General features: G+C 54.4%; 2 long non-coding RNA genes across 2 annotated transcripts; both read left to right on the top strand.

The window, feature by feature from the left end:
• Positions 1 to 343: 343 nt before the first annotated feature.
• On the top strand, positions 344 to 26,265 carry LOC128816406 (uncharacterized). The gene is made up of 4 exons (XR_008439893.1): positions 344 to 431; positions 554 to 693; positions 24,018 to 24,198; positions 25,640 to 26,265. It is a non-coding gene; the product is annotated as an uncharacterized LOC128816406 (long non-coding RNA).
• On the top strand, positions 16,325 to 17,253 carry LOC128816405 (uncharacterized). The gene is made up of 2 exons (XR_008439892.1): positions 16,325 to 16,452; positions 16,634 to 17,253. It is a non-coding gene; the product is annotated as an uncharacterized LOC128816405 (long non-coding RNA).
• Positions 26,266 to 26,329: the final 64 nt, after the last annotated feature.

A 26,329-nucleotide genomic window follows, 5' to 3' on the forward strand; every position in this document is an offset into this window, starting at 1 on the left:
GGATGCTCTGCAATATCTTGAATTCTGTAGCTCTGAGGCAGCTGCCCAGCCCCCCCTGCCCCCTCAGTGGCACCTCCTGAGTGGCACCAGGGAATGTTGGAGCAGAAAGGTCTGGGTGGGAGATGAGCCTGGCACTCCTTGTCTGCCTGGAGGGGCTGGCAGCCAGGGCTGTCTGAGGCTCAGGGGTGTGGTGGTGAGGTTGCAGCTCAGCCAGCATAAGGAATTTCCTTTCTTCTGGCAGAAAAAGATGAAATATTAAAAACATGGCTCAAAGGCTGCTGTATATATATATAATCTTTTTTCCCCTTCTGCTCAGCACTGCTTTGGTGTTGCTCAGAGACAGCAGCCAGTCAGAGCAGGAGGGATGCCAGACTTCAGGAGAGAGCAGGGAGTGGGGCTGAAGCAAGGGAGAAAGAGGAGGATTATCACAGGTGGGTTGATTTCAGAGCTCAGGGTGAATGCTGACACTTCAACTCCCCCACAGCCTTCAGGACTTCAGTTTTCTGTTCAGCATCAGGAAACAAAACCTGTTTTTTTGTCTTTGTCTCTACAGGTGAGGGCAGTGCCCTCTGAAGCAGGAGGACACTCCATGTGGGCCACTGTCCTTGGATGAGGGAGAATGGGAGGAGAAGAGGGCCAAGTCACCCCTGGAGAAGTCCTGCAGGCTCCCAGCTTGCCATTTGTGCCAGCCTGGTGAGTTCAAGGGTCCCTGATGGCTGTCTGAAGTGGTGGTGGTGGTGTGAGGTTTATGTGAGGTTTCTCCAGGGCCAAACTCTTCCATTTGCTTTGGCTGATGCCCTTGGGATGCGGGCAGCAAGGCACGCTGGCAGCACGTGCTGTGTCCTGCTCTCAGGAGATGGGGAGGCTTTCCAGCAATCCCCAGCTGCTGGGGGGGCAGCAGGAACCAGCAGCATCCCACAGGAGCCCTCACGGGACTGCAGGAGGAGGCTGCAGGGAGGGAGAGGGATGGGCTGCACTCGATGATCTTTAAGGTCTCTTCCAACCCAGTCATTCTGTGAATTCTGTTCAGGTGGGGTTGGGCTCTTTCTCCAGGCAGCACTGACAGAACCAGAGGACTCAGTCTCAAGCTGTGCCAAGGGAAATACTGGTTGAATATTAGGAAAAAGTTTTTTACAGAAGGAGTGATAAAGTTCTGGAATGGTGGAGTCCCCATCCCTGAGTGTGTTTAACAAAGCCTGGGTGTGGCACTGGGTGCCAGGGTTCAGTCGAGCTGTTGGGGCTGGGTTGGACTCGATGATCTTGAAGGTCTGTTCCAACCTGGTCATTCTGGGAATTCTGTGAGGGCTGGGGGCTGTTGTGTGCTGAGGGAGGAGCTGGAGGGATCCAGTTCAGAGTGTTGAAAGCTGTTCCTTCCTCGTTTCTCCTGCTCTGTGTCAGCAGGTCTTGATCCTCAGGGATGTGGGAAGGGGAAGATGCAGGGAGTGGGCTTGGAGCAGGATTAACTTTACACCTCTGCAGGCACTGACAGCCAGGGCTGTTCAACTGCTGCTCAAGGATGTGCCCAAACGAAGCAGGCTGGGGGCACAGTCACTTGGAGCTCACCAGCTGGGAGGAGCTGTGAAACACAGCTTGACCTCCACTCCAGCTCCAGCTGCTGCCTGGCCTCAGCCCTCGGCTCCTGTGTCGCCTCTGGCAGGGCAGGGTGGGGACAGGCAGCAGAAGGGGGACCCGATGTCCCTTTTCCCACAGCCTTGTGCATTCCCCTGCCTCCTGCTGCCTGTAAAACACCCTGTGATTAATTGCAGCACTCTGCAGCCGCCGAAAATTTATTTAGAGTGTTATGTTTGCTGCTGCTGCCACTTACACAATGGTGAATGTGCTGTGGCTGCTAATGGGTCACTGAAGGGGATCACACCATTGGAGCTGCTCTGGGAGCAGGGCAGGCAGAGGGAACACTGCCAGGAAGGTGAGACAGATCTGTTCCAGGAGAATGGGCTCTGGTGCTTGCAGGAAATTGCTTGCTTCCCTGATAGCATCCATACTTTAATAAATCAATTTTTCCACTAGTTTGTTTAGCTTAAGCTTTCCCCTTCCTGCATCCTAAAAATTAGTCTAATAAGACTTTTTTATCTCTGAGAGGTTTGGAGATTATTTTCCTTCAGGGATTTCACTTTCCTTGGGGTGCTCAGAAAAAGAGGGGCTGAGGGAGTTGTCAGCTGGAGAAAGAGCCTCAGAAAAAGCCTCCCTAAAAATGCTACCAAAGGCATGCAGAAATCAGCCCAAGCTGAACCAGCTGACGGCCCCGCTGTTGAATTTTAATGTTTCTGTGGGGCTGGTTTGTGTGAACTGAAGCAGGTTGTGTTTATTCTATAGAACTCTGTGGGTATCTTGCACTGCATGTCACTCCCTCAGTGCACTGAGAGCAATTCAGCTGGAGGAGCCATCACCAACACTGTTATCTTTATTGCCAGTCCTGCCTGATAAGTCTGCTCCCTCCAGGATGGCTGAGCCCAGTGAGTAGCCCAGACCTGTGTGTGTGTGTTCAGGAGAAAGCAAAGCTCATGCTCAGGAGCTGCTTGCTGGGATCCCAACAGCAGGAGATTCAAACAACCCCAAGGGCTGCTTTAAAAACATGGAATTTGCAGAGCTCTGCACAAGCAGTCCCTGGGTTTTCCCAGCACATTGGGATTCAGGTGGTTCTCAGCTTGGAGGGGCAGAAATGTGCTGTAGTTCCATGGGCCCTGCTGTCCTTCCTGACATTACACTGCAAATTCATTGCAAAACTCAGCATGGAGGCAGTGACTTGTGCTGGGCTGGGGCTTTCTGAGCCCAGGCTTGCTTTCTGAGCCGTGTCCCACGTGGGAAGCATCTGGGGTTTGCTGTCCTGCAGGGCAGAGCAGAGGTGCACGTTCCTGGCTGGGTGGAGCTGGGCTGGGAGCCCTGGTGCACAGATCCTTGTCTGTGGTGGCAATGTCCCTGGATCTCAGATGGCTGTGGGAGCCAGGAGCTCTTCTCTCACCCATGCCAGCTTCTGGCTGCCTGCTGGCAGTGGCAAACAGCCATTCCCCTCCCTCCTGCTGAGCTGCTGGTGCCACTTGTCCCCTCCATTTCACTTTCTCAGGGACTGGGACTTTCTCCAGGCTCTGGGAACTGCTGGAGGTGGGATCACAGCTGGCTCCTCGTGGAGTCACGACAGCTCCCAGGGCACCAGCAGCTCCCCTGGTTTCTATCTGCTGTGTCTGGCGGCACCCCTGAGCTGTCCAGAACCACCCAGGTGCTGTGGATGCAGCCTTGCCTGGGAAAGGGAGCGCTCCTGGCTCGGAGCATCTGAGGAGAAACAATAATAACAATAACAACAATAACAACAATAATAACAACAATAATAATGGCTGCACCTGCTCTTGCTGAGGGATGGAAACAGTTGGAGAAGGTCCCCCTTTGTCCCTCTCTCTGGGCAGAAGGGGCTTGTGGAGCCTGGCAAGGCTCTCTGGGGAGCAGGGGCTGTCCCTGCCCAGCAGTGCCCTGGCAGCAGTGGGTGCTGGAGGGGCACAGGGCAGGCACTTCCAGGCTCTGAGCAGGCACTGGGGAATGCAGAGCTGCCTCCCTGCTCCCTTCTGAGGGCACGGAATGTGGGAGAGAAAGTGACTTTTACTGAAATAAAGGAGATTTCCTTTTGGGTCAAGTGCTCTGGAAGGGAAGGGTTTTGAGATGAAAAGCTTTTTGCTCTGGTAATACAGACTCACATTGCCTAGAGGGAAGTCTGCCTTATGCCAGGCTGCTTTTCCCTCTGGGGGCATTGCGATTGCAATTGAAGATGAATTTTCAACATACAAAAGAGAAGACGAAAGCTGAGAGAAGACTTTAAAACATATCAGGGGTTCTCGTGGTCTGTTTTAATTTGTCAGCTTGTCTCTCTCGCTTGTGACATCCCTGTTGGGTGCAGGGATTGTTCCTCCTCTTCCCTTTGTGACTTGCTCCTTCCCTCTGGCATCTTCATCAATCCCAGGCTCTGTTTTAATATTTTCCAGTTTTGTTTTTTTTTGGGTTTTTTTTTTTTTTTTGGGTTTTTTTTTTCTTTTTTGGTTTTTTGGGTTTTTTTTTTGTTTCCCTTTTTTGCATCCAAGGCTGGTTGACAGAGCAGCAGGAGCTCGTGTGTGCTGCCCTGGGTGATCCCTGGGCTGGAAGAGATCAGAGAAATCACAGAAAGGTTGGGGCTGGAAGGGTCCTTAAAGGCCATTTAACTCCAACCCCCTGCCATGGGCAGGAATGTCAGGCACTGGATCAGGGTCTTGGTTAGCAGGGGGTGAGGAGAGAGCAGCCCTCAGCCTTGGGAGCAGCCAGGTGAAGCCCCCTGAAAGGTCTGGCATGGACCTTTTCCCTGTCAGTTTATGATCTTTTGAAAACATGGTACATTTGGTGTTGGTAAGGCCATGGGAAGCATCAGAGTGTTTAATTTCTCTGCTTTCTGCTGGTTTCTCCCCCCTGCCCTGCAGGGAAGAGGCACACGCTGGGCTCTGCTGCTGCTTAGTGTGAAGTGCTGTAAAACCCCAGCATTGATTTCTCAATCAAAGGTGTCTGTTTGCTCCTCGGTCTGTGCTTTAATGCCTGAAAATCCATTTTTCACTCCCCAACAATTTGCTGTAAGGTTTTAAAATCAACTGTTGTGCTTCAGAGCTCTGGGAAGGGAATGGATTCAGTCGAGCTGGCTCACCAGTGAGTTTTGAACCAGACAGAAAACAGCCAGAGGCTGTGGGGGCTCTCCAGTCTCAGGTGAGACCTTTGCCTGTGCATCACGGTGGTTGGTACAGGACAACGCTGTTCTCCTTATTCAGCTTTCCCTCTTTGGAAAGCTGTGGGTCTCCCTCCTGCCCCAACAGTGACCCTGGCTCAGCAGCTCTGTGCTCCCCAGGCTTTGGGGGCTGTAGGCTGAAATTTCAGGGTGTCCTGAAAACAGATGCCAGAAAAACCTCCAGACTTTTACATGATATAAAAAAGGAACACCATGTTCCCACCTGCACTTCCCATATTTTCCTGGCAGTCACAGTGTTTGCTGACTGCTCCCAGAGCTGTTCCCACAGCTCTCCAGGGGCTGCACAGCTGTCCCAAGCCTTGCTGAAATGCAGCTGCTTTTGGGGAGGAGCAGAGTGGCTTGGGGCAGCAGGGAATGCTGCTGGCCCGGGCTGTGCTCCTGCAGGAATTGCAGCTGGAGACTGAGCTGGGAAAGCTGCAGCAGCTCCTGCCTTGGCCTCTGCCCCCTCCAGCAGCTCTCCTTGAATACAGCAACATAGTAAAGATGTTTAACCCCATCTTTCCCCTTGCTAGAGGAGGGCAAATGCCATGGAAAATCCTTTCCAAAGGTCGAGTGGAGTTGCTCTGGAGCCCTGGGAGGTGCTGGTGGAGGCTGGACTGGAGGGGAAGGCTGGTGAGATGCAGGTGACTCCTGGTGCTAATTGTATGCAGCAGATTTATCTGGAAGGAGCTGAAGGATGTGCATCAAGGATGTCTCAGCCATTCAAGTGAGAAATCAAATTAAACTTTGCATCAAACAGAGGAGCTGCTCTGTGCTGGGAGTTTTGTCAGATCCATTAAGGTTTTCCCGTGCCAGGCCCCCAGGAGTTGGTGGAGAGGAAAACCAGTGCTCAGGGGCTGTGTTTGCTGCTCACCTGGATGTGTTAAAGATGTGGGCAGCAGGAAAGGGGATGTGTGAGGACTGGGGAGGGGGACAGTGGCTGCACAGCAATGCCTGTTCTGTGTGCCCATCAGCAGGCACTGAGGGATCCTCAGGGCTCAGCCCCAGGGAGCTGGAGCTCTGGAAAACACTCTTGTCCCACTTCTCCTGATCTCCCAGCAACAGGCTGGGACACAGAACCCCTTGGGAACGCTGGGGTGCCTGGGAAGCAGCTGGGAGAAATCTGAGGGAAAGCAAAACCATCAGCATCACACAGAAGCGTGGCTCTGACTTGCCTCTCACCAGGCACAAGTGCATGTGTGCTGCAGGCAAGGGAAAGATCTGGACAGCACTTTGCTCCCTGCACAGGGACAGATTGCTCAGAGGCTGGGTGGAGCAGACTTGGCATGGGAGAGGTGGCAGCCCGGAGGAAGCTGCCAGCCTGGTGCCAGGGGAATCGTCTGCTGGGAATCTGTGCAGGATTTTGGCTGCAAAAGGATTTCCCCACACGGCACCAGAGGCTCTGAGTGCTCCCAGGTAACCAAAGCTCATCCAGCTCTCACCATGGTGATGGTGGGATGCACCAAAGAGCTGTCAGGAGGAGGAGAGGAACGCTGAGCTTCCTCCAGTGCTGAATGCCAGAGGGTTCTCTGCCTCGGGTCCAAAGGGCCAACTTGGCAGCTGCTCTCTGGTTTGGTCTCTCTTCATCCCTGATATTCTGCCTTGGAAGCTCTAGCTTGGTATTTAAAAGCCATTTGCAGCACTGCTGCTCTGCTGCCAGGAGTAAAATTGGTCTGACCCTGGGATGTACAGACACGTCCTGGTGCTGGAGTACGACAACCCCCTGACAGGCAGGGCTGAGTCTCCTTGGATGTCCTGCCTACTGCTGGGGCTGGATTAGGGCTCTCCAGCCAAGTAAATATCTTCCCTTCTTCCTTTTCTGTCATCTTACAAGGATTTTCAGGAATTTAAGATGCTAAACCCCAATTAGGCAGCACTTATTAATTTCCGAGATGTAATTTATTTACAGAGTGTTGCCATTCACAGCAGCAAGAGCTGGTAATTGCTGCAGTTTGCTTTCCAGGCTGGGATCTGAGAGGCTTCAAAAGCCTGAGTGTGGCAGCCAGGGCTGGCTCTGGGTGGATCCTGCCTCCCAGGGATGTCAGATTAAGCCCTTTTCTGACCCAGAGATGGGGCAACTGAGAGGTGTTTTTAAAACTTTTATTCCATTTTCAGTCTCATGAGAAGGGTGAGACAATACAGATGTTATAATTCAGGCCATCACAATCAGAAGCCAACTATTTCCTAATTACAAAACACTGTAAGTGTTTCTTGGTCTATCAGCTATAGCCACACAATGCTGTAAATGCCTTAAAGCTAATAATCTAAAATGACTCTTCCTGGGTCCTACTGCAATGCATTTTTCACAGTTCTGTTTCTCTAAAGTATCCAGTCTTATTTGCAAAACCATCCTTTGAAACTTGTTTCTAGCTCCATTTCTCTCTCAGCAATGTCTGTCCTGTTCCATGGCATTTCTAAGCCAGCATTTCTTGTCTCAAGGTTTGCACACAGATGCACACTGTGTGAGCCTTCTGCCAGGCTTGGAGAACTCTCTACAAATCCATTTCCCACATTTCCCCCTCTCTCTTGAATGGAAAAACTTTTTTGATGGGATACAAGGAGCTGAGGAAGGGGCTGATTCTCACCCAGCCAGCCCAGCTTTTGCTGAAGGCACTCCTGTGCTGGGGGCTGGAAACAGGCCGGGGGCAGGCAGCAGTGCCGTCCTCTCCTCACGGCTGTGCTGCCCGCGGTGCCTTTGCTGTCTCAGTGGTTCCCTCTCGTTTGTCCTGGAAGGATGTGGGTGTCCTCATCCTGGACAAGCCACCTGGCTGTGGATCCGAGGGCAGAGCTGAAGGAAATCAGGGAGGCCAAAGCAAACGAGGCCCTGCATGCTCGTCCTTGGGGCTGCCGGCAGCGGGGATGGATCTGTGCAGTGTGATGGCTCCAGGCTGTGCTTGCCCCTTCTCTCCCTGGCACAGGCTGCTGCTCAGAGCTGCAGAGGGGCCGAACCCAGGCCCTGCTGACGTATGACCAATTCCTCTGGAGCTGGCTGAGATGTTTTCCTGGGACACTGGCTCCTCCAGGATGAGCTGGGCAGTGGGGCAGAGCCCTCCAGCCCCATCCAATTTTGTCTCCATTTTATCTCCAGCTGGGGCTGGGTTGAGAGAAGGGAGCAGCCTCCTGTGGTTTGGGGGTGGAGAAGCTCTTCCTTATCCAGCTCATGGACCACTGGGCTGTGTCTTGCCATCTACACCAGCAACACCTTCAGGAGAGTCTCCCTGGTGGCTCTTTAGGGAAATCAGCTGGAGGTTCATCAAAGTGCCAAACCACTGCCTCCACCTTGTCGTGCTTCCCAAGGACCACTGGAAAATGGGGGAACAGAGCTGCTGCCCTTCCCCTCCCATGGGATGGGATCTGCTGGGGGTGAGTGTGTTTGTGTAGGACTGTGAGGTCCTGGGTTTGGTTTGGCTCCAGAGGCACTGCCAAAACTTCAGTGTTTCCTGCAGACTTTGACAAATGACTGCAAAACATTCTGGTTTTATCTTGTGGCAGCCTCCTGAGAGGCTCCTGCTCAGCCCTGCTGAGCTTGCCAAGGAAGCAGTTGTACGGAGCCACCATCTCCAGTTGATCCATAGCTCCTGTTTGTGGGCACAGGAAGTGTTCCAGGCTCCCAGGAGGGGGTAGGGATGGGAGCCTGGATGGATTGGCCATCTGGAATGCTGCTGGGCCATTTGGTACGGAGGAACTTGGAGGAAGAGCCTCTGGTGCTGCAGTGAGCTCTGTGCTGTTGGGATAATTTCTGGGAGCTCGTGCAGGCAAGTTCTGGCTTCTGAAATGCCTGAAACCAGTGAATCTGGACCACTGCCTGCTGCTGGGATGATCCTCTTTAATATCCTTGTCCAAGTATCCATGGAGAAGCATGACCTGCTTCTTCCTAGGCTGAGCATGCCAGGATGCTGCCAGAGGGTTTCTGGTTTTGTTTCTTGATCCTCACCTCTTCCTCCAGCACTTGGTGATGCCTCATGATGTGCTGAGCAGGGGCTGCAGGGAGCCTCTCTTCTCTCTCCATGGCTGACCTGCAGAGCAGGAATCTGGCCCTGGAGCATCCCCTGCCCTTTGTAGGGCTCGAGTTCAGCAGTCCCCAAACTTAAAATGCAAATGAAATGGAAATCTGAGGGACAAAGGGGCTGCTGACTCCTTCACTGCTGGGCTCTGCTGCCTGCAGGAGAAGAGTGTTGCTTGTGTTGCCCTTCCCCAGCTAGCCTGGCAAGGCCCTGGCATGATAAAGGAAGGCAATTTCCTCGGCTCTGCTGAGATCTTACGCATTTCCACTAAGGCAGAGTAGGGGAGGGAGCACCCCCAGCTTTCTGCAGCTGTGGCACTGTGGAGTTGTGCAGCAGCACAGCCCTGCCAGCCCTGGGGGAGGTTGCAGTGGGCTGAGGAAGGGTTACCCAGCCACAAGGAGTCAGGTTAATGTCTCAGAGCCGGGATCTTGGCTCTCTGCCGGCTCCTGAGCGTGCAGGCAGCTGAGGAGCAGAGGCTGTGGATGCAGATGGGGAGATCAGGACAGACAGGGTCTGCACAGGGCTGGAGAGCAGGGTGTTTTCCTCCTTCTCCCTCTCCTGCCTGGTTTGAGTTGTTTTCTGTGTCCTGACCAGTGCAGGGCAGGGTCTCCTGAGAAGGGTGGCAGTGGGGGGTGGTGAAGGTGGGTGCTCCCAGGGGGTTACAGGGCAAAATGTCTGTGTTCCCATGCTCCAAGGATTTTTCCAGAGAGCCTTGGAGGTGGCAGGGTAAGGTCTGTGCTGTCCCTTGGGTACCCAGCACTCCCTGTCCATCACCCCCGCTCTGCAGGGCTGCACTGTCCCAGCCTCCCCTAATCCCACAGCCTTCAGCCCAGCTTTGTCCTGACCTCAGTCCCTGCTACATCTCCCAGCCCTGAGCTGCTTTTGGGCTCTAGAATGCTCTGGAATCGTGCAGGAGTACCTTGAGCCAGGAGCTGGTTCCTGGCTGGGCTGAGGTTGTGCTGCCTGTTCCAGTGAGGGGATATTTCCCTGGCAAAGGGCTGATCATGGAGCACAGCTTTGCTGCTCTGTGCTCTGGTGGTTTGGAGCTCAGCTTTAAATGTGGGTCACTAATGAAAAAGCTTCTCTGCAGCTCATTGCACTTCAGAGGAACATGCCTGTGCTGTTGGGGTGGCTTTTACAGCCTCTGACCATTGTGTTCTCCAGCAGCTTAAACCACATGCTTGAGAAACCCCTGAGATGGAGTCGGGCTCTCAGGATAACAGGGAGGTGTGGGGTTGGAATAGACTGAAACGGGAGAAGCCAGGGGGTTGGTTCCCAGTGCTAACAGTGTGGTTCTTTCCCCAGGCTGGTGGGAGCTCTTGGCTTGGCTGAAGAGTGAGGGCTGGGCTGGGGGTGATCAGTGTTTTACAGCTGCCTCCTGTGACCTTATCCTGGGGCTGGTCAGTGGGAATGTCAGTCTGATCCACAATGATGACAACTGCCCAGAAACCATTGGCACTGGCTGTGCCATGAGGACAGGCCTGTCATTGCTGCTGGATAGATGAGGCAGCAGATTCCACGGGTGCTGCCTGGCCACCCTGGTGCCCACGTCCCTTTGCACTGTGCTGGGAGATCAGAAGGGATATGTGCCTGCAGGGCTGTTCACTCCCTGGCAGACCCCTGGAGACTCTCCTGGCCTTCAGCCAGGCATGGGCAGGCAAGCACACCCTCCCCTGGGCACATCCCTGGCACCTGGGTATTTCTTTTTCCTCTGCATAATCCCATTCAGACCTTGTCCTGCACTTCTCCCTGGCAAGGCTGCAGCTGGCAGAGAGTGACTGCTTCGTTTGGGGCTGCCTGGAATGGCCCTGGCCCTCGGGAGGAGTGTCTCAGCTTGCTCTGGAGGTAAAGGAGGCTGTGTCCTCCCAGCTGTCCAGCTCCTCCCCTGCAGGGCTGGGATTGCCCTCAGCCCATTCAGGCTGGTAACCAAGCACCTGAAGAAGAGCAGGCTGTCAGAGGGCAGGACAGGCATTGCAGTGACAGCTTGTAATGTAATGTATTTGCTACACCTCAGAATAAAAAGAAAAAAAAAAACCTTATCATGAGTTAAGATGGTTTTCCCTCCAGAAATCCTTGAGGTTGGGTGTTTCCAAGACCAGGACTGGAGAAAACCATGGGATTTTTGCAAGCAAATAGTCCTGTTGTGCTGCACAGATAACACTTTTTTCTCTTGTGTCCTTTTTTTCTCTTGTGTGGTGCCTCTTAGAGCTCCGAGGCATCTCCAGCCCCTGTGAAATGTGTCAGGCTTGCAGCCAGAGGTGTTGCTGTGGCTCCAGTACCATGTACTGTTCATGCAGCTCTGGGCACGAGCACGCTTGGACTCTGGGGCTGCTGCTAGAGCTGGCAATTTCTAAACTTGTTCAGCTCTTATTTCTTTCTCTGCTGCTCGTGGTTCTGTGCAGCTCAGCCCTGATGTCCTGCAGCAGATCCCGTTATGGTCAGCAGTGTGACGGATGTTGAGACCTGTCTGAGGGTTAAAAAGGGGCTTAACACAGAGGAAAGGAACTCCTGCTCTGCCAAACCTCGCTGGAGAACCTTATCTAATTAACCTCGGAGGTGATTGCTCACAGTGCTGTTGTGTGCCAGCAAAGAGCCCAGGAATTGTCTCCATCAGGTATCCCTCCCCTTGGAAATCCTGACCAGACCTGCAGATAAGAGGGGCTGGAGCAGAGCAAGGCTCTGGGGGCATTGCCCATCCAGAAGTTTGACTCAAACTGCAGGGACGTTGTTGCCTGGCTCCAGGTCCCTTTCCTGAGCTGGCAAAGCCTCCTCAAAGTGCTTCTTCAATGGAACCAAGCACCTCAGCTTCTGCAGAGCCCTGATTTCTGCCCTGTGTGGGTTTGTGAGAGGAGCTCCAGGCAGGAGGAGGTGAGTGGGGAGATCTGCCCGGCTCCTCTTGCCTGGCTGTGGCTGCCAGAGCAAACTCCTGCTGTGTGTGAGCATCTCCAGCCCGGCTCTGCTGCAGGAGGAACGAAGTCCTGCTGTGTCCCAGCCGATGAAGGAGAGATGTGGCTGCACACCCCGCACGTGGCTGTGCCCAAAGAGGGCACTGCTGGGCCACATTCCTCCCCAGCACCCTCCCTTCCCACCAAGTGCCTTCCCAGCCCCAGGGGCTCACTGGGAGCAGGGCTCTCCTCTGCACAGCTCAATGGAAACACCCAACCTCGAGGATTTCTTGAGGGAAAAATCATCTTGGCTCATGATAAGGCTTTTATTTTTTCTTTTTCTTCTGAGGTGTAGCAATTACATTAAATAAGAAGCTGTCACTGTGTCACTGCAATGCCTGTCCTGCCTTCTGACAGCTGCTCTTTGCAGGAGCTTAGGTGAAAAAACCACATACCTCAGATGTGCTTTTCCTCCTGTTCACATTTCTTCTTTGCCTTGACTCACCTGTAGGGAAGACTCCAGGTTCATCCCACTGCTGAGGGTCCCCTGAGCTCCCCTGGAGCTGTCAGTTCCCAGGTGTGTCCCCAGCATCTCCCTCTTTGCACACACCCTGGAGTGGCTTCTGCAGGGAAACACTTCTGATTAGATCTTGCTTGTCCAGGGAGAAAACCAGGGAGCAATAGGTCGGGAAGCCTGTTCTGACAGAGAGCTGTCAGAGAAGGGAGTGGCATTCCGAGGCTGCTGCTCTGCTCTGTGGGAGAAAAGGCTTCAAACAGCAATTAGCCTGCACTGCCATTTCCAGGGAAACAGCTCTTGGTGCGCCGGACAATGGGCTGCAGGAGGCAGGCAGGTTAAAAGCTCTAATTCTGGGAGGATATATTTAGGTGGGCTTTTTTCCTTTCAAAGGAAGCTAGGTTAGAAAGGCTCTGACTCCTAGAAATAGACGTTCCCTCCACAAGCAGCTCGGAGCTGCGTCAGGGGCACTGGCCGTTCCCTTCCACCCCGCTGCTGCTGCCAAACGCCCAGCTGGGCTGGCTGGGAACTGCCCTGGCTCACAGCAGAGGCCTGGGGGAAAAGGGTCTGGCTTCCCTTGGGGCTGTCACACCAAGAGCTTCTCTGCTGCCGCTCGCCAGCTGTGTTATTTATTCTGTTAGCTGCAAAAGAGCAGTGTAAATGATCCTTCAGTCTGGCTGAGTGCAGCACCGTGCAAAACTCAGCACCAACCAGAACTGTGTTCTCCTGCCACCATCCCTGAATGTCCCTGATCCCCTCTGGTGCCATGTGCTGGGCTGTGGGGGCAGCTGTGGGCCTGCAGAGGGGAGCCCATGGCAATAGGCCAGGTCTCTGTTTCACCCAAAGGGATGCAGAGATGCCTGAGTGAGGACCTGGGGAGTGCAGGGCTGCTCTGTGATGCTGAGCAGCACAAGGAAGTCTCTCCAGCTGTAGGGCTGTTTCTCAGGGTAGGCTGGCCTTGCTGTCTGGGAGATGTCCTGGTGGTGTTTGGGCTGTCACCCACAGAGCCACGAGCTGCTGACACACTTTGCTGGCTGCTTGGATGTGTTGTCCTTTCCCAGAAATGTGTTTTCCCCCATGTGTCTGGGCAGGCTGCGATCCCAGACAAGGAGCTCCCAGGGTGGTGTTTACAGAGGGTGAGAGGCGCTGAAAGAAGCTTTTTCCCATCCTTTGCTTTGGCATACCTGGGCCTGCTCACTTCCCCACATCTTGTTGCTCTTGGTTAACTTGTCCCTGCTTATGACAGGGGGGTTGGAAGCAGATGATCCTTAAGGTCCCTTCCCAGCCAATCCATTCTGTGTTCCTGTGAGCTCCTGGCAGCTGTTTCTGTCTCCCTGAGGTGCTCCTTCCTCTGAACTCCTTCCACTGATGCTTGTGTCCATTCCCTGCTGCTGTGCTTGGCCTGTTCTGCTCCCTCAGGTGTCTCCAGCTCAGCCATCCTCTCCCACAGCTCTGCTGGGCAGCACAGCTCATTCCCAAGCTGGGAAGCTTCCCCTGGAGCAGAGCCCCCCCGTCATGCTCTGCCCACGTGCTGGCTGTGGGGGCTCCATGTTTGTCCCCCTTCCCCAGAGCAGTGGGAAGGGCACATGCTGTGCAGGGGAGGGGGAGGTGGGAGGTGGCACCGAGGCCCCTGTGACTCAGGCGACTGCCACGAGCTGGCAGCTGTGCACAGGCTTTTTCAGTGGTGTGGTGAGGAGCTGCATCCTCTCTGCCGTGCCAGGAGGGCTCACAGCAGGCTCCTGCACACCTTCTGCAGGGTGGGGAGAATTTATTGAGGTTATTCACGTGGCTTTTGTGGTGTTCAGTCTGACAAGAAGATTGCTGTTGTTTGGCTGTTGTTTGCTCCTGTCTGTACTCCAGCACAGGAACACCAGGAACAAGGAACACCAGGACATGCAGATGTGCTGGGCCTCCAGAGCTGCTCTGTGCCGTGCTCAAGCCTTCTCCAGACCTGTCCCTGTGCCATGTGTGCCACCAGCCAGCCCTGCCCAGAGCAGCTCCCTGGGGGCTGTGATGGAGCAGAGCTCTGTGCTGAACACCCTTTCCCAGGCTGGCCAGGCAGCTCCTCACAGTCCCCAGAAATAAATCCTGGCAGCAGAGTCCTCACTGCCAGCCGGCTCTATCCATTTGTGTGAGATCCACGAGCATCACTGAGGCTCCTGCTGCCCTCCACAACCCCTTTGCCAAACTGCTGCAGGGACAAAGTGAGTTTTGCCCTGGCAGAAATGAGCCTCTGGCTCTGGGTCCTCTCCCCACAGCTCCTCTTGGCCCAGCACGAGTGGTGTTTGTTGGCAGGGCTCCCTCCCTGCACTGCTGCCTGCCTCGTGCTTGTTCCTGACAGGAACCAGCAGCACATGATGGTTTCAGAGACAAATCGGGCTCCAGGTGTCAGGGCAGAAGGATCTGGAAATCTGAGCTTCACCTGCCTGCAACTCATTCTGGGCTTTGCTGGAGCAAACTGCTTATCAGCTGCTTATCAGCTGCTGTGGTGCCCAGTTCCCTCTGCCGTGGAACAGAGAGTTGGGAACAAACCTTGGCAAATCAACTCTGCTCTTCCTGGGGAGGCAGCACGGGCTGGGAAAATGCTGGGGCACGGCTCAGCAGCTGCACCCACGGGGCTGGCACTGGGAGCTGGGGCTGGCTGAGCCGGGCTGCAGGGCTGGGAGGTGGTGCCATGGCTGTCCAGGAGCTGTCCCTGTCCCCCTGGACGAGTGGGGGGCTGGCAGGTTCAACCCCAGCCCAGGGCAGCAGCTCTGGCACTGCTGAGTGCTGGAGCCGTTGCCAGCTCCGAGCTGCCAGGGGCTGATCTGTCACCAGTGGCCGTGGCCAGCCCTGGGGACAGCGTGGCTCGTGGTCCCTTGGAGAGGGGGGCAGCCTGGCCCTGCTCCCTGCCCCACAGCAGAGCCCAGCCTGCTCACCCTGCTCGCTCAGTTTGTGGAGGATAAAGTCACAGATATTTCTGGGCAGCGATAGGATCTCCAGCCAGCTCTCCTTTAATAAGATCCCGGGCACTGGAGGTGCCCCATTCCCTTATCTCCCCTCTGCAGATGTACAGGCCCCCCTCTCCCTCCAGACTGGGAGGAAGCAGCTGAATGGCTGCCACAACCCCTTCTCTACCCCTAAACAAAAGGGGGGTTGGATGCCAGGGGAAGGTGTGAACACAGCACTGCCCGAGTTTCTGTGGCTCCCAGCGCTTCCTGGAAGCTGTCTGCTGAAAAGGGAATGTCCCTAGCCAGGGAGGTGAGTGCCAGAGCATGCCTCCTGGCCAGAGTGGCCACCATGAGCCAAAAATGTGGAAAAAGAGGTAGAAAAAGGGAATGGACATCACTTCATCCATTACAGAGCCTGGAAAATACAGAAATTGGGAAGGGAAGGGAACAATGAGATGGGAAGCTTCAGTGGAATTCTTAGCATTGAGGAGGAGGAATTGATTTTTAGCATATGAAAAATGAAAGGGGGAAAGAAAAAAGCTCTCAGCAATGCTGTTGGACTTGGAAAAGCTGAGTGTGTGGTGTTCTCTGTGGAGAAGGGATGATGCCTTCAGCTCATTTGACAGTGACCCTGTGGGAATCTGTCCCCGTTCCTGCCATGGCCCAGGGCAGCAGGATTTGGGAGCGTGGGGGGCTCGGGGCAGGCAGGGCCCCCAGCTCCTGCCCAGGGCTGGAGAGGAGAGAGGAGAGAGGAGCAGCTCCCCTGGGCTGCTCTGCGGGCTGGGCTCCTGGGAAGAGCTCGATGAAGGTTTAATGTGAGGTTAGGCAAGGACTGACCTGACAGGAGCAGCTGTGATGGAGGCAGCTCAGCTCCCAGCCGGGTCAGGCTGTGGTGCTGATACCATCAGGGCTTAGAAGTGGAGTTTTCTTTGATCAGAAAGTCTTGAACACGGCACCCTGCTGTGGAAATTGGTCTGGGGGAAGCTCTGTGCTTCCCCAGGGGCCATCCCCACTCCCCAGGCCAGGCTGAGCTGTTGGAACAACACCTGCAGGGCTTGCAGAGCCATTTGGGGTCTGCCCACCTGTGTCAGGCAGTGCCACCTCCTGGGAACCAGAGGAGCCCCTTGTCCCCAGGTCCTCGGTGCAGACCTACACCTAGCGGCTGTTAGAATTCCCTGTTGCTATGGAGACTCCCCAGGCGTGATGCTCTCGGTGCTGTCTCCACTGCCTGGCCTTGCATGCCCAGCAGAGAGCTGTGTGTGCACCTCAGGACGTCCACGTGCTTCGTCCCAGCCTGCAGAGGTGCTCCATAATCCCCTTGGAGCGTGACTGGAATCTCTCCTGAGCTGGGGAAGGGTTTACCTGGAAGGTCTGATAAGAAGGTTCAGGAGAGGCCAGCAGGGCTCACCCCACTGCCGAGAGCTCCCCAGCTAAACTTAGCCCCTGAGTCACTCGTGAGTCAGCAATTCGGGGGCAGGGGATCTTCATTTCTCTTTTCTTTCTTTTTTTTTTTTTTTTTTTCCTTTTTAACAATGATGCACCCAAGGTAGGCTCCAGATTGGATGGATTTTGTTCCTAACCCAGCACATTGCCTGCCTGCAGTCCTCTCCCCTGGAGCATCCCTGAGCCACTGCAGAAGAGTGAGCTCCATCCTGCTGTGGCCAGGGCCTGTCTGCAGCTGAGCAGCCTCCTTGCCTGTCATTAGTGGCCCAAGATGTGGAAAAGCTCTGCCTGGCCAGCGAGGGCTCGTGCTGGCAAAGCTCTGGCCCAGGCTGTGGGCAAGTAGAGCATCCCTGGAGCTGCTTGGAAACACAGTGAGGGAAGATCCATCCAGGTGCTGTTATCCCAGCGTGGTGCACGAGTGCTGCAGCACTGCCAGCAGCAGCAGAAGTGCTCTGAAAAACCCACCCGAGGGTTAAAACAAGGAACACCAGGAGATGCAGATGTGCTGGGCCTCCAGAGCTGCTCTGTGCCGTGCTCAAGCCTCCTCCAGACCTGTCCCTGTGCCGTGTGTGCCACCAGCCAGCCCTGCCCAGAGCAGCTCCCTGGGGGCTGTGATGGAGCAGAGCTCTGTGCTGAACACCCTTTCCCAGGCTGGCCAGGCAGCTCCTCACAGTCCCCAGAAGTAAATCCTGGCAGCAGAGTCCCCACTGCCAGCCGGCTCTATCCATTTGTGTGAGATCCCACTGAGTGTGTTTTGCATAATTTGTTTCCCAGAATGAAGTGTTTTACAAGTGCAGCGTTTAATCACCTTGCAAAAAGGGGACGAAAAACCATCCCGGTGCCTGGGGCTGGGAAATCGCTGGAGAGGAATCTGGGGGAGGGACCACGCGCTCACCCCACCGTGCCAGCTGGGCTGCAGAGCCCAGAGCAGCGGGTGTGTGCTGGCACAGAGCCTGGGGCTGGACAGGAGAGCTGGAAACGCCAGACATGGAGATACCTGCACAGAGCCAAGCCCCAACATCCTGCCCAGGAGCTGGATCTGCTCCCCAGCCCACCGTGCCTGCCCTGACAGGCCCTGACTGGAAGAGATGTGGGTGCTGTGCACCCCAAACCTCTGCCAGCCAGCCCCGTTACAGCTCCTGACACACAGCTCTTCCCTGGGGCCTTGGCACTCCTCCACTTCTGTTCTTGGGAGAGACACCCCAAAACTTGGCAACTGAAGTATCTTCCCAGCTGAATGTGTGCATTTCTGGCAACAAGGGGAATCCAAGCAAAGCTGACAACACCTGAGGCAGGAGACTACTTCTGGTTCCTGCACAGAACCTGGCTCTTCCTCGAGGCAGCGGTACCTCTGATGTGATTAAGGATTACTGGCCAGCTTCCTTCTTTTTGGCCCCAGGGATAAATCAGTGGCTTGTTGGACCGTGTAGGGCACAGTGAGCAGTGGGTGCTCCTGCCCTGCTCTGGGGATGGCAGTGGGTGTTGGGCTGGGGGCTGCCGCTCTCACTGTCTTTTTTTTTTTTTTATTATTATTCACAGCAGGTGAAGGATGAAAAATCAAAGTAATGGCCAAGAATCCAGCATGCACTTGCCTTCTCTTGCCCACGGCAGAGCAATAAATCCAGTTAAGGCATTGCAGCGGGCGAGCCACAAGGTTAGCGAGCCCGGAGCCCGCACTCTCCGGGAGCCGAGGCTGATGCTGGCCGGCAGCCTCAAGGTGTGCTCTCCCTCCTGTCCCTGCCTTTGATGCGCTGCCGGACTGCTTCAGCCGGGCTGGCAGAGCAGCAGGAGCCTGCCCGTGACTAATGAGCTGTTTCTGCTGCTGGCCGCGCCGCGGTGGGGCTCTGAGACCCGTGCTGATACAGAGTGCCTGCTCCTGCTGCAGGCATGGCCCCCGTGCCCTCTTACCCAAAGGCTGTCTCCTCCGAGCGCTGCTCCTCCTCTTCCACAGCAAAAGACCTGCTGAGGTGTGCTCCTGCTGCCCGGCGGTGTAAGGTGGGGTGACCGAGTGTGGGTGGTCCCTGCTCCGAGCCGTGGGCTCCAGGGTGCGGCTGTCAGCTTCACCGAGAGGCTCTGAGCGTTGAGCTTTGGCTCTGGCAGATGCTGGAGGAGCAGCAGCACCCCTCAGCCAGCCAGGTGCCCCCTCCTTTGGCTGTGAAAAGAGAACGAGCAGCTCGGAAGGATGGGTTTTGTTGGTGCTGCTGAACAGGAAAGGGAAGGAGGCCTTCGGAGCACGACCTCCTGTCCCTCAGCCACGTGTGGGGTGATGCCATCCAGGGAGGAGACCTGCAGGGCTGGGTTGGAGCAGCTCAAACAGCGGGGTGCAGAGGGGATGGGTGCTTCTGCCATAAATCCGAGGCAAGGAGCAGCAGTGAGCGCTGTGAAGGGTTTCACACAAGTCACCTGTGTGTGTGTGTGTGTGTGTGTGTGTGTGACGGAGCAGATGCTCCTCCGAGCCCAGGGGCTCCGTGAGCAGGAGCTGCCGATTGATGGGGCAGCCCTCAGCTGCCTGTGCAGCGACATGGACCTGCTTGGCCGTGAGCTGGGACAGCAGGGACCCTGCAGGAGCAGTGTCCCACCTGTGAGGGCACCTTCTGTGAGGGTGCTTTGTGGCTGATGCCATCCCAGGGAGGCTGGGATCACTGGGGTGGTTTCTTCGAGGAGCTGGTGCTCCCGCTGGCTGATTTCCCAGGAAACAAGACGTGTGCCATGGCACTCTGTGTGTGTGTTCATCTGACAGCCCCTGAGCCCCTCGGATGGTCCTGGCTGTGTGTGACAGCAGAGCTGTCACTGGTGCTGGCAGATGTTCCTGCATGGAGCTGTTCCTGTGGGACGTGCAGCCAGCTGGGAGAGGCTGGGGTGACACCTCTGCAGGGGGACAGGCCAGCACACAAACCCCCAGGACGTGCAGGGATGAGTCTGATGTGTGTGGCCCACTCGTGGGTGAAAGGCTGAGCAGGCACTGACAAGCTGGACATCAAACCTGGGTCAGCCAGGAGACATAAATCCTGGTATTTGGGATTAGTGCAGGTAATTTGTTTTAAAGACAGACAAATCCCTTTCCTGGAGGTGCCTGCTTGTCACGGGAGACGTTCCCTGTCTCCAGGAGAGTTACTCCAGTTGAACAGCTCCTGCTCTTTCAAGGGCAATGGACTCTGGAGTTGTTAATCACTGGGCTGCAGGATTTTTTCCCCTAACACCTGTTGGTGATTGCTTCCTCCTCCTCTCTTTTGTGTTTCTGCAACACCCCAGGCTTGGGAAGAACCACCTGCTGATTTGATTAATGGCCCTTTTCTGAAAAAGCAATGGAGACAAATGTCCTCCTGAACATGGCAGAGAGAAATGGAGAAACAGGCTGGCTAATTTTCAGCCATTATTTTGGAACCCAAACTCCTTCCCAGTATCAATTTAGCTATTATTTCAAAAACTAATTAATTTTCACTCAGGCAGCTCCAAGAGACCTCAGTTTAGATAATTAAGAGCCCATAGATTATGAAAATTCCTACTTTTGGATCCCACTCCAATGCTTGACTTCAACAACACTCCCGCCATCGTCCTGCTTACCAACTCCTTTCATCAATCCATTTTTTTTTTTGACAATCAAGAGTAAATAGCTATGATGGATTTTGCTTGCTTTCTTGCAGCTCCATTCCAATTTGGTTTTTTTTTGGTTTTTTTTTTTTTTAGTCCTTAAATGTTCTTCAACCAGGCAATTTTTGAGGTGGTTTTTGCAGCTAATTTCAGCCAAGCAGAGCAAATTGCTGCTGCTGCCTGGAAGAGCTGGGGAAAGGTTGGATTTGGCTTACAGAAAAACTGGGCGATAAGGTATGAGAAAGTAGATCCTAGAAAGTTTGGGATGGGATATTTTTTTCTCTTTTTCAGTCTTGCATGATGTAACCTGAATTTAAAACATGAATTGCTGGGCTGGGCTGACTTCCCATGCTGGCCTCTCGCTTGCTGTCCCAGCTCTGATCCTCTTGGACACCCAGTCCCTGGGTGTGACATTCACCTTCTCTGGACAGAGAGACACAATTCTGTCTCTCAGGATTTCTTGGAGAAGCAGAGAGAGAAGAAGAGAAAACAATCTTTATCTCTGCTCCTGTGTTTTCCCCATGTGGAATGTGGTATGGAGATTGTTTACCTGCAGTGATTGCTGGGTTGGATTCTGGTGAAGGTTGTTTGGGGTCAGTGACCAATCGGATCCAGCTGTGGCTCAGACTCTTAGCAGAGAAATCACAAGTTTTGTTAAAGTTAGTTGAGAGTTAGGTAAGTAAGAAGTAAGTATGTAGAATAGGATACTATCTCTTTAAATAGTATATTAACGTAATATAGTATAGTTTTGATAAAGCAAGTGCTCAGCCTTCTCATCTGGAGCCAGACATCAGCATTTCTTCCCATCGGGGGTCTCCTGGTTTCCTATACCTGGGAGATTGATCTCACCTTTCCAGGGTCGGAGTGATCTATTTCCCAGGCATTCCCCTGGAAGTGTGCCACAGGGAGAGGGCTTCGGGTGTGGGAAGAGCAGAGGCGTGCTGGTGCAGCGAGGCTGTGAGGTGGGGCTGCTTCTCCCACACCGGCCGGGGTTTATCTCTCCGGATCTCGGGTTTAACAAGGCCCTGCCTAGGGAAGATCGCTAACGATTTCATTTCCAGTGTGTCGGAGTCCAGGACATCCCTCTGGCTGCCCTGGCTGTCTCAAGACCCTGGCAGGGGACTCAGGGACCTTGGCAAGAAGTCAAAAACACCTGTGGCTTTGATTTTAGCCCATGGGAGAGGCTGCCAACTCTGTATGAGGAATTACAAGTCACAAGGGTTTGAGTGGTCTAGTGGGTGAATTGACACAGGGTGGAAAAGTAGAATTTTGGGGGTTTTAGAGTGTAATTCAGGGGTACAAGATGGAGGAATCTGGGCGTGTCCTGGCCTTCTTCTCCTTTGTCTTGTCCTCCATGTCTTGGTGTGATGGTGACACTTTTCTGTTGGTTTAGGGTGGAGATTCACTGTCTAACACAGGTGGTGGGAATTGGCACAAATCTGTAAACATACCACACGTAATTTTGAGTATATAATGTGGGAGCCACCCAAGGCTCGAGGCAGACTGCTATGGCTTCTGTACTAGACGGACCTTGGCAGGCCAGAGAGAGAATGTTATAGATAAGGAAAAAGAAACAACCTTGAAACCTCAACCTCACGCATTCCAGACCTCTTCTCCGGCTGCCGGGCTAGGGGGACAAGGACTTTTACAATTTCGGGGTCATTCCAAGCAAAGCAGACCCCGTCACCAGCGTGCTGTGAATGAGGAGACAGCCTTGCACAACAGTGCCGAGCAGGAACAGGCTCCTCAGCTAATTTCTGTCCCCATGTCCCCGCACTGCCACTGCTGCTGCCCCTGGTTGCGCCCTGTCCTGGCTGCATTCCGCTGGTGCTGGTGGTTCATGCACAGCTCTTGCCTGGCTCTCAGCGGTGGCTGCTGCTCTCTCTGCCTCCCCCCCCTCAGGTTTATTAATGAAAACCTTATCTGTCTGCACAGATAATGCTGGGAATAATTAGTACTCAGTGAGCTCTGTCGGGCTCCTCAAGCTCTGCCAGCCCCTGCCCTCATCTCCTTCCTCTTTGCAGTTTCCCAGGTGCTTGGTTAGTGCTGGGGATGTTTTGGGGTTTTCTTGGAGGGGGGAAGGAGGGGTTTAAATCTTCCTCACTCTGCGCAGTTTTCAGTCTTCCTGGCTGCATCCACAATCCCTGCTTAAAATTTGTGACAGTGGGATTGGCATCTGTGTTCTGCACCCAGAGCCCCCAGGGCTTGAAGCAAAAGCACTCCCATGCTGGGCTGGGATCAGACGATCCTTTCCAAGCCATTCCATGATTCTGTGAAAACCATCTGAGTTTTCCTTGCTCAGGGCACACCTGGTGCATGTGTGGAGCTGCAGCCAGGTATTCTGGATGGGTTCAGTCCCCAGAGACCTGGCTGGGTTACAGCTGCCCCCGGGTCCCATCCCTGCAGGGGAGCAAGGGACAGCTGCACCTCTGCATCAGGGACCCGTCCCAGCTCTGCTCCAGCTCCATTTTTTTATTATTGTTGTGTTTATATTCGTTGTTTCTTGGCTCAAATCTTTCAGCCTGATAAAGGATGACAGCGCTTCTCGAGTGCCTGGGATGGCATAAATAATTCTGGTGCTGAGAGCGAGATTTACAGTGATATAAATGTCAGGAGTGAGCCCACTTTGTATTAATGGCCTTATTAGTTATGTTGCTGTAAAATACTGATACTCCAGTTGTTAAGCAGCCATGGCTTTGCTCTGCAGCATTAATTCAATAAATTGGGCCTTTTTGATATAAATCTTAGAGTCTGCTGAGCCCCATTAGAAAATCCTTCATGACGTATGGGACATCTTCAAATGGCTTTGGCTGAGGCACACCTGGGAATAAAAAAGCTGCATGGTGTGCAAGTGTGGGGTGAATTCTGTGCCTGGGTCGCAGCTCAGCATCTCCTGTGGGCTGGGGATGTGGCACAGGGTGTCACACAAGTGCCTCAGGGGCAGCCCCTGGAGGTCTGGGGGTTTCCAGCCACCAGCTCCATGTCCTGCTGTGTCCCAGAGGTCAGGGCTGGGTGGCCCCTGGCCAAAGGTGGACTCGGCTGCAACCCCAAGCTCTGAGTGGCACAGCCAGGCACTGCGAGCAGGTCCCTGGAGGAGAGGGGAAAGGAGGGAAGGCTGGGCTGGGAGGGTGACACAGGAGGGAGGAGACGCCCCTAGCACTGCTCTCATCCCTCTTTGTGCCCTCCCCCGCCGTGTCCCTGTCACCGCCTCCGCTCTGCTCGCTGCTGTCACCTCCTCCCGCGTTAATCCGGAGGTGAGCTGACAGCCGGGACACCTCTCCTCGCCTGACCCCAGCCCCGAGGTGTCCCTTCTCCCCTGCCCCGGCCGGGCTGCCAGCCTCCTCCCGGCCCGTGGGACAGCTGCCACTGCTGTCCCCATCTGTCCCTTCTCTGGAGCCGCTGCTCCTGCCAAGGCTCTTTGTAACTCTGCGAACTTTCCACCAGCGAGATGTGCAGGGAGGGGGGAAAGCACCACGATAATTGAAAATAAATGATGCATTCTATGAAAGAAATGTTCTGGTGCAGCCAGCTTGCTGCAGAGGGGTAGTTATTTATTTATTTATTTCGTTTGTTTGTTTGTTTGTTTTTCTTCCTAGAGTTCAGAGGTGCCTGGGAAAAGGAGGCTTGGTGGGAAAGGAATGGCACTCCCAGGCTGGTGGGTATTGGGTTTCCAGCTGTGGTTTGGGCTGTACCTTGCAGTGGTGGCCTCTGCAGTGGGATGTGAGCCTCAGGTGGGAGTCCAGAGCAGGAAAGGCTCGTTCTGAGCCGTGGCAGAGGTGCCTGGGCACACTGCTCACGTCAGGATGAGGCAATGGCAGTCCTTTCTCCTCTTGCCACTGCTTGCCCGTGAGGATGTCCCAGGTCTGACACAGCGTCCCTCTATTTCACATCCATCCTCAGGCCATGGCTGTGCCTCTGCTGAGCCTCCTGCCCCAGGACCTGCCTGACCCTGCTGCTCTGACCCACAGAAGCTGTTCTCCAAGCCACTGGTGGGAATTTGGGTTGGCCCTCAGTGACCAGAGCTCTGCTGCTGCCCTGCCTAAGGTTAACACAGGTGAAGCAAACAGCCCCTCTGCCCCAGGTGAGTTTGCTTTGAAATGTTCCTCTGGTGAGGATTGACTCTTGACACAGCTGTTTGTTATGGGAAGAGGCTGCACTTTCCTGGGAAATGTTGGATTTAACCAGGAACATGAAACTTTCTCCTGCTTTGGATCCAGCACATCACTGGCTGACCATGTCATGGTTCTTATGCCTTGTAAGGCTTATCCTGGATTATTATTTGGCTGCTAATTAATCTTGAGAGCAATGTAAAGGCTTTGAACTGCTGTTTGAAGATTTGAGTGGATGGTTTTTGCTCTTGTCAAGGAAGGAGGGATTTGGAGGTGAGATCCCAGCTCTGAATGACATTAAGTTGCTCTGCCCTGACAGGTGGGAACAGCTCCTGACTCCCTCCTGCCAGCACCTGCAGGGCCCCTGCAAGACAAATCCCCTTGGGAATCAGGAGCACAAAGATGCTTGGGGAGGGACGGCAGCCCAGGTGACACTGCCTGGGGATGGGACACTCCCTGTCCAAAGAGTCAGTCGCCAACAGGAGCCTCTGGGTGAGGTTTGGAGTTACCAGCCCAGCCCATTTCTTCTCCAACCGGCATTTTCCCTGCTATCTCTTGGTGCTGAAGGACAGCTCAGACGTCTCATTAATCACTGCTGATGATGGAGCTGTGGCACTGAGGTCCCTGGTGGCTGCTGCTTCCCCAGCCAGGGATATTTTGCCGATGCTGATTCCTGAAAACTCCAGCTGAAAAGTGAGGAAAAACTGTGTCCCTCTGGGAGTTGTAGCTTGTGGAAGATTCTCCTTCTCTGTTCCAGCCTCTCATTCCTGCCCATGGGGCACACAGTGAGTTGTGCCCTTGCAAAACTGCATCTTTTTAAAATACATTTTTCCTTTCTCCATGCTTGTCAGGATCGAGAGCAGCTCCATGGTGAGCTGATCTGCTGCTGCATTGATCTGGCAAAGTCTGGGGGTGAAAACCCCACAGTCTCCAGATGAGCCCATAGAGCTTTTAGGATGCAGTTTTCCCAAATCTGTCCATCACAAAGCAAACAAACACCCCCAACCTGGAGGCAGCTGGCTCAGGGGTGAGCATCGATCGCTGACTGCTGGGTGAGACCCACCAGAACCCCACTGGTGTCAGGAGGCAGCTCCAGCCCTCCCAGTTTCCAATCACAGGGCTGGGAAGGAAAGCCAGCCTGCTCAGGAATCAATCATTTGACATCTGCTGCCAGCCTTCTGCCACCCAGCCCTGCCGGTGAGGACCCCAGCAGGAAGCCTGGTGGATCTCAGCTTGTTTTGGTCTTAATCTGACCTGGTTTTGTGATAATGTCATCATCCATCACTGCCTGGGGTTGTGGGGAGGGGAGGTTAAACTCCTCCCTCACACTCCACTGCTCCCCTGTTACTGCTTTATCTCTGCAGAAGCTGCATTCGAGCGCAATTCACTTTGTTATTAATTTCTTTTACACAGAGGCTTTTCAAGTGCCCGGGAGCGGGGCTGGTGTCACGGGGAGGCTGCACAGCCCACAGCTGCAGTGCTGGAGTGCAGCTTGGACAGCCAGCTCCTCCAAGGGCAGCAGGCAGAGAGCTGAGAGCCTGCATGGTGAAACTGCCCCGCGGAGATGGCTCTGGACTGCAGGAGCTCTTCCTCAGCAGCTGCCGGGCTGGATCAGGATGGGATTGCATCACCCTCACACCCACGGAGATCTGCTGCCCAGGGACTCGCTGCACCCTGGGGACGGTCCAGCTCAGTGACAGGGGCAGATCAGGGCTGAGTGGCCGTGGTCCGTGGGTGTCCCTTCACCAGGGGACGTGTGTTGGGTGAGCCCAGTGCTGGAGGAGCGTCTGCAGTGCTGCATTGGCCCTTCCTCAGCTGCATGGATGCCCCTGCCTGCGATCCCCAGGGAATCCACCCACACAGGGCTGCATTCCCAGCTGCAGAAGAGCTGCTGGAGGGCAGCAGCCTGTGTCCCACTGTCCCCCACAGCCCACCCTGCATGGCTTCTGCTGGCTCTGGGGACTGAGTGTGCTGGGACCCTTCCTGTGGGTTTTATGTGCATTTCATCTGGTAGTGAAACTATATTGCAAAATGTAATAAATGAGAGGCTTAATCAAACCCAGCCATCCAGCACTGATGGAAACTTGGTGATGGAAGAAAATA

Source organism: Vidua macroura, chromosome 18 (assembly GCF_024509145.1).
Source record: "Vidua macroura isolate BioBank_ID:100142 chromosome 18, ASM2450914v1, whole genome shotgun sequence".
NCBI lineage: Eukaryota > Metazoa > Chordata > Aves > Passeriformes > Viduidae > Vidua > Vidua macroura.